Raw genomic sequence first — 8,670 nt, 5'->3', positions numbered from 1 at the left:
ACAACAACAAAAAACGTATCCCTTTTTCATTCTCTTTTGAAATTCATACCCTGGGAGTAAACATGTCTATTTCGTTTAATACCATCAAAAATGTACCTTAATTATTTTTCGCCAGAAACTTCAATTTTATTCATCTTGTGCACCAGATTTATTATTTTGGCTTCTGTATCTTGTCCTAAATACACATCTCAAATAGATGCCATTTCTCTATGTATGTTTGTACACATACATTCCTTTGAACTTTTTATTTAATGGAGTGCTTGAACCTAACCAAGCCTCTTGGTGTCAGTAGTATTGCTCTATATGTGAAAAAAAAGATGGTAGAACATACCAAAAATTAGGTAAGCCTCAGTAATTCCTTCCTCTCCGATTTTAAATGGGAAAAAAAAAAGTCCCTAAGCAAACAGTTTGAGTTTGACTACTTGGATATTTAACAGAATTCTTTCTAACCCAGTTAACCCACTTAATCTTACGAGTCTATTATTAGTTACATACGCTGCAAATTTAACAGACTTTGTCTTAATGCTTTCAAAAATGCTCCATTCCTGGAACTCTCAATGACTGCTTTTAATCTACATCAGTTCTGTACCCATGTTTTTAAGATCATAGCTCTCTCTTCAGCTCACTTTAAAATATTTGTATTACAAAGAAGCCATGAAACCATAGCAGAAATAAAAAAAAAAATCTGAGGTTTCTTTATTTCCTGTATCTGTTAAATAAATACTCAAGAAGTGTTTAAATGAATATTTTAAGGTATCTATAATAGCTCAGCTTTTTCAGCCTATTCTTTTAAAAAAAATTACTTTGTACCCTAAAGCTACATTAAATACATACCTACAAGAAATGCAAATATTTCCCATAATAATATCTTTCTCTTGGATTCTCATAACCCACAAAAATATTAAGCAAGGAACTCTTAGAAATAAATATATATGGTCTTACAGAATCAAGACTACTGGAAAAGGTGTGATCATTATCCTTATAATAAGAAATTTTAAAATTGGGAAAATGTGCAACAAAAATTCTCTTATATTTTTCCACCTTTGTACACTTTTCCTTGGCAAAGCACAAAGAATGAGTAATAAATCCATTTTTATATGTACAATCTTGCAGGGCAAGAGTGTGAAGTGAGGAATTATAGCAAGGAAGAAGGGCTCAAAAATATTTACGAGAAGGACAAAATAAGGAGGTTCCTTCCACGAGCACCAAATGCAGTAAAACTGCAATTCAACAATCCACGTTTTGCAGGCCGAGCAGAAAGAACTAATTTGTTTTACCTGTTTGCACTTTGCTCCCTCTCGTGGCTAAAATTGAGCATGACAGCCCTTGCTAATTAAAATAAATAAGCAAACTCGTACTTTTTACTCATATTTTAAAATTAATAACGTTGTGATACTTCTCCTTTGTCGGATCTAGTGTTTAAAGTTTTATCATTTTTAAGGAAAAACTCATAAAACCCCTACAGTTTGTAAATACAGTTAGAAAATTAAGATGTTGAATTCTGTATTACCAAACACTTCCTGCCTGTATTTCCACAATGTAACAAGTACAGGCTTATCGCACCAATTTATCTGACAGCAATTTGTGATATTACATTTATGCTCATAACGGTTTGCTGATTTAATCAAGAGCATTCTCCAGAAGTCTAGCCAATGGTGAACACATCCATAGCTTATCTGTGCAAACAACAGCTCCACTGACATGAAATGTGACATTTTTTCATCAATATTTCATCACATTATACATAGACTAATACAATAAATTCTCACTACTTGACAACTATCCCGTAATGCAATCTAAGCTAATGCTATTTCATATTTCAGTATGTGACATCTGTCAACAACGTTGTTAACCACTAATTGCTCTTATTCATCTCAGAAACATGCCTTGATTGCTAATTGAGGCCAGATAAATATTTCAGTTCATTGAAATTGCTTTGCTGCCCATTCAGATAAAGATGAAAAATCTTTAAAAGAAGATGAAAACTGGAGAAATTAATTATTGGGTGATGATGACAATAAAAACAGAGACTGAAAACAATATATCATCTGAATGATTAATAAAATAGTGAGAAAATATTTTTTGTAAGAAGTATTAATGTACAGGTACCTATACAACCCCAGATCATAAGAAACAGGCCAAGTTTTTCACATTTGTATAGGATTTTTTCCAAAGTTTTGATGTGCTTTTCATTAACAGTTGTCAAAGCTTTACACAGTGGAAGTAAATATAATTTTTTATTAAATTAGAGATGGGAAAAGTCAACCACTGATGGGAAAATTGGCTGCACAGTGTTTCCCAAGTATATGAATACTCAAGTCTGCAGTGCAACACTGCATTTCTGAATCAAGCAGCAGTTCATCAAGACAAAATAAAATTTCTTCAACAAAAGAATCTGAAAAATACTTTCCAAAACAAAATTTCGTTTTACACATTCTGTTACAAAGAGTTATGTTTGGATAAAATGAGGTGAAGTGGTGTGCAGACCAATAATTAAGAAAAGAGCTAGAATTAGAATGCAAGCTTTCTGTAACAGCCTATGAACGCTGTGCCCAAGGAATGCAACCAGCGTGCAACTGGTGCCTGTAGCAGTGATTGAGAAAACTCACTTTGGGAAAGAAGCCTGACTTCCTTCAAAAGAGATTTTTCCCATGCCCACACTGTTCCCTGTCTCCAATTTTGTACATACTCATCTCTGAAATGCCCCTGCCCAGTGTTGATTCACTATGAATTTCAATTCAAGAATATTCTGTAAACATCACTAGTTATTCCTAGAAGCTGAGCCAAGATAATTCTTATAGTTTGCTTTCAAATGCAAACCCAGCAGACATCACAGCAGGTTTGATGAGTCTATTCATTCTGTCTTCCCATAATGCAGGCTCTTCTGAAGAACCACTGCACAAAACAGGGAAATACGGAAGAACAACTTAGCAATTTTATCTTCCTCTGTGAATCTTGTCTTTGCCACATTTTTAACTTAATCTGTATGTGTATTTTTACTTATGTAAAAAATATTAAAGTGTTTACATGAAAAAATATTGAACACCAGAAAATAATTAAGGGATCAAATCTTAAACCCCATCTAATTACTTTTCCTACTACTGCTATGGTCTATAGGGGATTTCTCAGTGACATAATGGCACTATTCAGTGATTCTCTTTGCTCAAGGAAATAATGAGATGGCTAAACCATGGATATTGAGAAAGGGACACAGCAAGGCAGTATTTCACAGGAAAAGAAGAATGACAATCCAAAGTTCTGTGAACCTGATCATCATATCAACACTTTCAGAAAAAAAACATGCAAAAGTTCCAACAATGATTTCAATAACTGGTTCACCCTCATACTCATCTCAAGTGTGTTTTTTGGCATTACAGCTAACATCCTTGATCCTGTTCTTGAAGCATGCTTCAAAATCTCCCTTTCTAGTTTCTTAAAAGAAATTACAACAGAGTTCCCAAACCCTCAACAACATCAAATTAAAATCTTGTCGTATTTATAAGTCATACAATTTTTTTTCAGAACCAAGTCATTATTTTTACAAGAACAGTGGAATGTGAACAGGACAATTTTCAGCAGAAGTCTTCTACTGGTTGCCTGAAGGTGGCCTACAAGGAAGCTGCAGGGACTTTGGGCAAGGGTATGTAGTGACAGGACAAGGAGGAATGAGGGAAGGTTTAGATTAGGCATTAGAAATTCTTTTCCATGAGGGTGGTAAAACAGTGGAAGAGGCTGCCTAGAGAAGCTGTGGATGGCCATCCCTAAAAGGATTCAAGTCACAGTTGAAAGGGGCTCTGTGTAACCTGGTCTAATGGAAGGCATTCCTGCCCATGACACAGGCTTGGAACTAGATAGTCTTTAGGGTCCCTTCCAACCCCAACCATATTAGGATTGTATGAAATACAGTTCTGTGGTATTAATGTGTATTACTTTTATTGTATGAAGTGAGCTGTTTTCCCAAGGCAACAAATACGATGCTGAAAGACAAAATAGAAGTCACAGAGTTGTGTGACCCTGTCTGAGTGTAAGATGCAATTAAAGGTCTTTGGTGTGACCTTCCCTTTGTGTCAAATTGTGCCAAAACATATGTGACAGTTTTTGTTATGGAAACCTCCATGTATCAGAGATTAAGGAGAAGCTGTCAAAATAATTTATTTAGGTTCACACAGCAGAATTTGAGACTCACCTGAACTGTCAAAAAGCACAAGCAGTATCTAGTTTTTCTGTTAGGTTACTTGGTCTCATACAATTATTTCACTTTCTTGATAGCATTTTTTGATCATAAAAACTTTAACTGAGGTTCCAGTTACTGATTCTGATTTTAAAGGGCTAGTGTTTGTTCACTTCTTCTGAGAAAAACAGTGTTACGGTTTATAAAGTAAGTTGACTTGTATCATCTTGTTTTGCTTTCAATATAATTGTTCCTAAAATCTCCATAAACAAGCCCAGAAAAAGAAGTACCTTTATAAGTTTTCATCTGACATACCATGTTTCACTGTTCAGTACTTGGCCTGATACAGTTTTATCAAATATCACCCTTTACATTAAAGCTCTATTTTCAGGATTTATAACTTGCTTACATAAAATTATTCATATGGTAAGTGATTTATGAAGTCTCCTCTTCAAGGTTTTTTATTTTATTGTATTAAAAACATTTTGTAATCTAAACTCCAGAAGTGCTAGGAATAAAGTTTGCAAGAAACATGTTTCAACAAATTACTTTACATACTTTTGTCCTTTTTCATTGCATTCATGTACCTATAAAACAAAGCCTATTGACGCAGACTGTAAAAACATTAGCACATTTGATAACATTACTATTTAAGTCAAGGCCAATATCTTGGGGAAATAGTCTTACTGTAAATCTGAATTCAGTAATACTAAAATAAAAACATTGCATACTTCAGCTACTACATTTATTATATTAAAATAGGAAAAAAAAAATAAAGTTAAATCTCTTGGCATCCTTCCAACTTCCTGTATATTTCAGACAAATGAAGGTATGCCTTTAGAGAAGAGAATTTTCTTTGTATGTAATGACTCTCATGATGTTGTTTCCAGCCCTAGATGTGACTGTGACTACATATTTCTGTAGTTAAGATGAACTCACCCGTGCACTGCACAGCCTGTTCAGCTCCGCTCCTCACAAGAATCTCTGAGCTTCTCTGGGACTGACCTTCAAATCAAAAAGACTGAACACACATCACGTTTCGCGTTCTTACGGTATCCATTCAGTGCCGTTTATTCATTTTTCTCAGAAAGAAACACCTGAATTTACAAGACGCATCCTCGCCGATGCACAGCCCTCATGCCACCATGTGCGCACGCAGCTCCCTGGGCGACGGCCTCGAGCTTCCCACAGCTGCTGCTGCTCCCACACCTGGGGGAATCACACCATACCTGCGGGAAATAACACCCCGCCTGAGGAAAAACCACACCATACCTGCGGGAAATCACACCCCACCCGCCTCCTGCCAGTGGAAATGTTCTTTTCACCCTACTTGAGGCAGGCCGGGCAGATGAGAAGCTTCCTCCGCCTCACTGCCCGCGTAGCAGCTTTGAGGGCTGGGCTGGGCCCCTGCCCATCCCGCGGCAGGCGGGTGAGGCTCCGTGAGGGGAGAGCAGCGGCTGCAGCCCGGCTTTTCCCCATGTCATTTTCCTCCAGGCCGTGTTTCGCCCCGAAGAGCCGGGGCAGGGAGCAGCTCACCGGGCTGAGGGCGGCCGTGCCGCTGGGGAGCGCCGGCTGGATCCGGCCCGCACTGCCCGTGCCGGGCGCTGCCGCTGCCGAGCGGGATAAAACCTGTCCCGGCTGCCTCCCCCTCCCTTCAGCGCCCTCGCTGCCCCGAGTGGTGCCTGGGAGCCGCTGGAGCTACGGGCAGCTCCGGGCTGCTGCCCCTCGTCCCCCCTCTTTCTGCCGGGGCTGCAGCCCCTCGTCCCGCTGGGGATGCCCTGTGCCGCCCTAAGGCTCCGCTTCCTCAGGTTTGTCAGCTTTGGCAATAGCTGGCTCCCCAGAGCTGCTCTGGTGGGTGAGAAGCCTTTTTAGCCGATGCAGTGTTTATTTTTTCTTACTTAGGCAAATTTCATCCGTTTCTGGGAGGCTTTGTTGATCTGCTGCACGTGTAGCCTCAACTTTGTAACTTTCAGCTGTGGTTTGTGACGCTAGATGTTTGTTTTTTCTGTTTTCAGAGTAGTTTGGTGAATTGCATAGATTCCATCAATTACCTCGGCATGTATCTGTTCACTGGATTAATTGGAGAGAACTAGTAAGGTAAGAGCACATAGAGTGCAAAATATTAGCTCTTTGAAGTGTGAAAATGCTTTTGTGCTATTTTGGTGATTCATTATGGAGTATTCCTTACTGGGTAGATGCAAAGAATACAAATTTATTATTTTTTTTTTTTAATTTTTTTTTTTTTTTCTTTTTAGCAGTCCCATTTTTTCTTGCAAATAGTTCTGGTTAAACAGTGAGATTCTTTTGAGACTTGCTCAATTAATAATTAATTAGGATGGCTCACTTAGAGTCTTGTGGCATTTCTGTCACGATTACTTTTTAGCAGGTGCTAGAAATAGTAATGGTTGTCTTAATATACAATGAAATTTTAACATGCCAGTAATGTCCCTGGTAGAGAGCTATGGTTTTTTTGGGATTACTCATTGCAAAAAATGGCTGTTGTGGTGAGGTAGGTCTGCTCAATGGTTTGTGTCAAGAGGACTGATTATGTGACAGCAACAGGTTTTTATCATTTAAAGGCATTTCAATACTCGAATTTGAAGCTCACTGTAAAGAAAACTGCAATCCATAAACTGCAACGCATTGAATAAGTTTTGGACTTCAATCCTGCTTCATAATAAACACTGTCTTTTTACCTAAGCATGTTAGACTGTGTATATAGCAAGTCATTCAGAGTTGTTTACATTAAACATCTACATGCCCTGTAGCGAAGAACACTGCAGAGAAGTCTGTTTGTTAATTGAGAGTATCCAAAGTGTAAAATAGAAAAAAGTAGCTTGTCAGAATTTAGAAATTTTAGAAAAATTCAATTGCTTATACCACTAATCAATGATTATTACATGACAGCCAAAAAAACAAGGACTGGTGAAATGTTCTGGTGGTTTTATTTTCACCATCTGATTCCAATTCTGTTTGTTATTTAAACAGCCCAGAGTACAGTGTAGCTGAACCAAAAACATTACCTTTCTGTTATCAAAAGGGTTTTTTATGAATTCAAGGTCACTTAAGGAAGACAAAATTGACTTAAAACTTTGATTCACATTCCCTGCCTGTCATTTTGAGATACTGTAAATTTTGGGTTTAACTTTCACATATCTTGTCTTTACCAGATTGCATGGGGTTTTTTTTGTGTTAAAACAGTGTAAATAAAGTTGAATTTTGTAATTATGTCTAGTTCATTGCAGCATTTGTGATATTTCATAAAATGCAAGTCAAAGCTCTTGTTGCTTACAAGTGGATTTGCTTACATCTGTGGGGTATTTTGACCCAGACTCAGTTTATTAATCTCTACACTTTCCAGGTTCTGGAGGCCATAAACTTGGAGATGACATTACCTTAGTAGGTCCTTTGGTTCATATAGGATTATGTTGGGATCACTGACTCTTTAAAGGGCATAAATGTGTTTCTGCTCAAAAACCAATTTACAATTAAGAAAATGTAAGCAGCTCTTCCTTTACTAGCTTGAGGATGGAGCACCTTCTTGCAGGAAAAACTGTTATTTTCAATAAACCCAGACATGACTGAATGTGTATAAAACTGAGGGTAAAATCTTTGAGTAACATGAGATTTCATAGAAATCAAAGCTTTCTGCAGAGACTGATGGCCCGTTCTGTCACGTGTGCTTTCCTGTAAGAATTGATGTGTGGTTGTCCTAAAACCTGATGGAAAGTCTGTTCCTACAAAGCATTTCACCATTTGGATGTGAGAAGCTCCACTGGAGATGACTTAAGGTGATACTTTCTCTATGCTCGATGCTTTAGAAGTGACAACTCATATGCTTATAGTTCTGCATAGTGCCTAAGCAAAGCTTAATTTCCTGGACATATCCATTCTTGTAGTTGATAGGATATTCAGACATCATATTTCAGACAGTAAAAGTAAATGTGGGTTTTTTTTTTTTCTTTAAGAGACATTCTCTTTTATGGCTCCACACACGCATCGTATGTTCTATTTTTTGATTAAATTTAGTTTATATGCTTGATATATGGGATTTAAAAGAGAGTTTGCTAGCTCATGTGCATTAATTGTTGTCTAACATGATTAAACAGCTGTGTTATTGAAGCCTTTAATGACCATTAAAAAAAGTGGAAACTCATATTTTTGGACACATTTTTGATTTATCTGTTTAGCCAAAAAGCATGTGATATTTTTCTGGGGAGCTTAATATAATTTAACAGTTTGAGGTAAAAAAGGAACTTCAAGAAAGTGAAGATTGTTTTACTGTAGCTTATGACAGTGTGAAAAGCACAAATGTTGGGTTGCTATGTTTTCACTGCCCCATTTTCCAGCTTAGGTGCAACATAAACTATCTTAATTAATATTGTGTCACCAAAAGGTTTTGAGATGGCCAATTGAATTCTGCCAAGATAGAGTCTTTTGATGAAAACATATCTTTATTGATTGTAGAAGAAGAAAATCATTCTTAAAATGAAATCCAG

The 8,670-nt window shown here is 37.2% G+C and overlaps 1 protein-coding gene and 1 long non-coding RNA gene across 8 annotated transcripts in view; one reads left to right on the top strand and one right to left on the bottom strand.

Moving 5' to 3' along the window:
* Positions 1 to 241: 241 nt before the first annotated feature.
* LOC147650706 (uncharacterized) lies at positions 242 to 5,842 on the bottom strand. The gene is made up of 2 exons (XR_015275798.1): positions 5,502 to 5,842; positions 242 to 5,400 (listed from the first exon to the last, which is right to left on the bottom strand). It is a non-coding gene; the product is annotated as an uncharacterized LOC147650706 (long non-coding RNA).
* The window catches only part of WDR72 (WD repeat domain 72), a 103,514-nt gene continuing 100,145 nt past the window's right edge, over positions 5,302 to 8,670 (top strand). For 2 of the 7 annotated variants that reach the window (XM_023934038.2, XM_086848908.1), the window contains exons 1-2: positions 5,377 to 5,979; positions 6,187 to 6,268. The gene's annotated coding sequence lies outside the window, so the exon portion shown is untranslated. Of the gene's footprint in view, positions 5,980 to 6,186; positions 6,269 to 8,670 lie in introns of all 7 variants that reach the window. The other 5 variants (XM_086848909.1, XM_086848912.1, XM_086848907.1 and 2 more) reach the window with 5 other exon arrangements.

Source organism: Cyanistes caeruleus, chromosome 13 (genome assembly GCF_971803275.1).
Source record: "Cyanistes caeruleus chromosome 13, bCyaCae1.hap1.1, whole genome shotgun sequence".
NCBI classification, from domain to species: domain Eukaryota; kingdom Metazoa; phylum Chordata; class Aves; order Passeriformes; family Paridae; genus Cyanistes; species Cyanistes caeruleus.
This window is presented reverse-complemented; position numbering and strand designations above follow the sequence as displayed.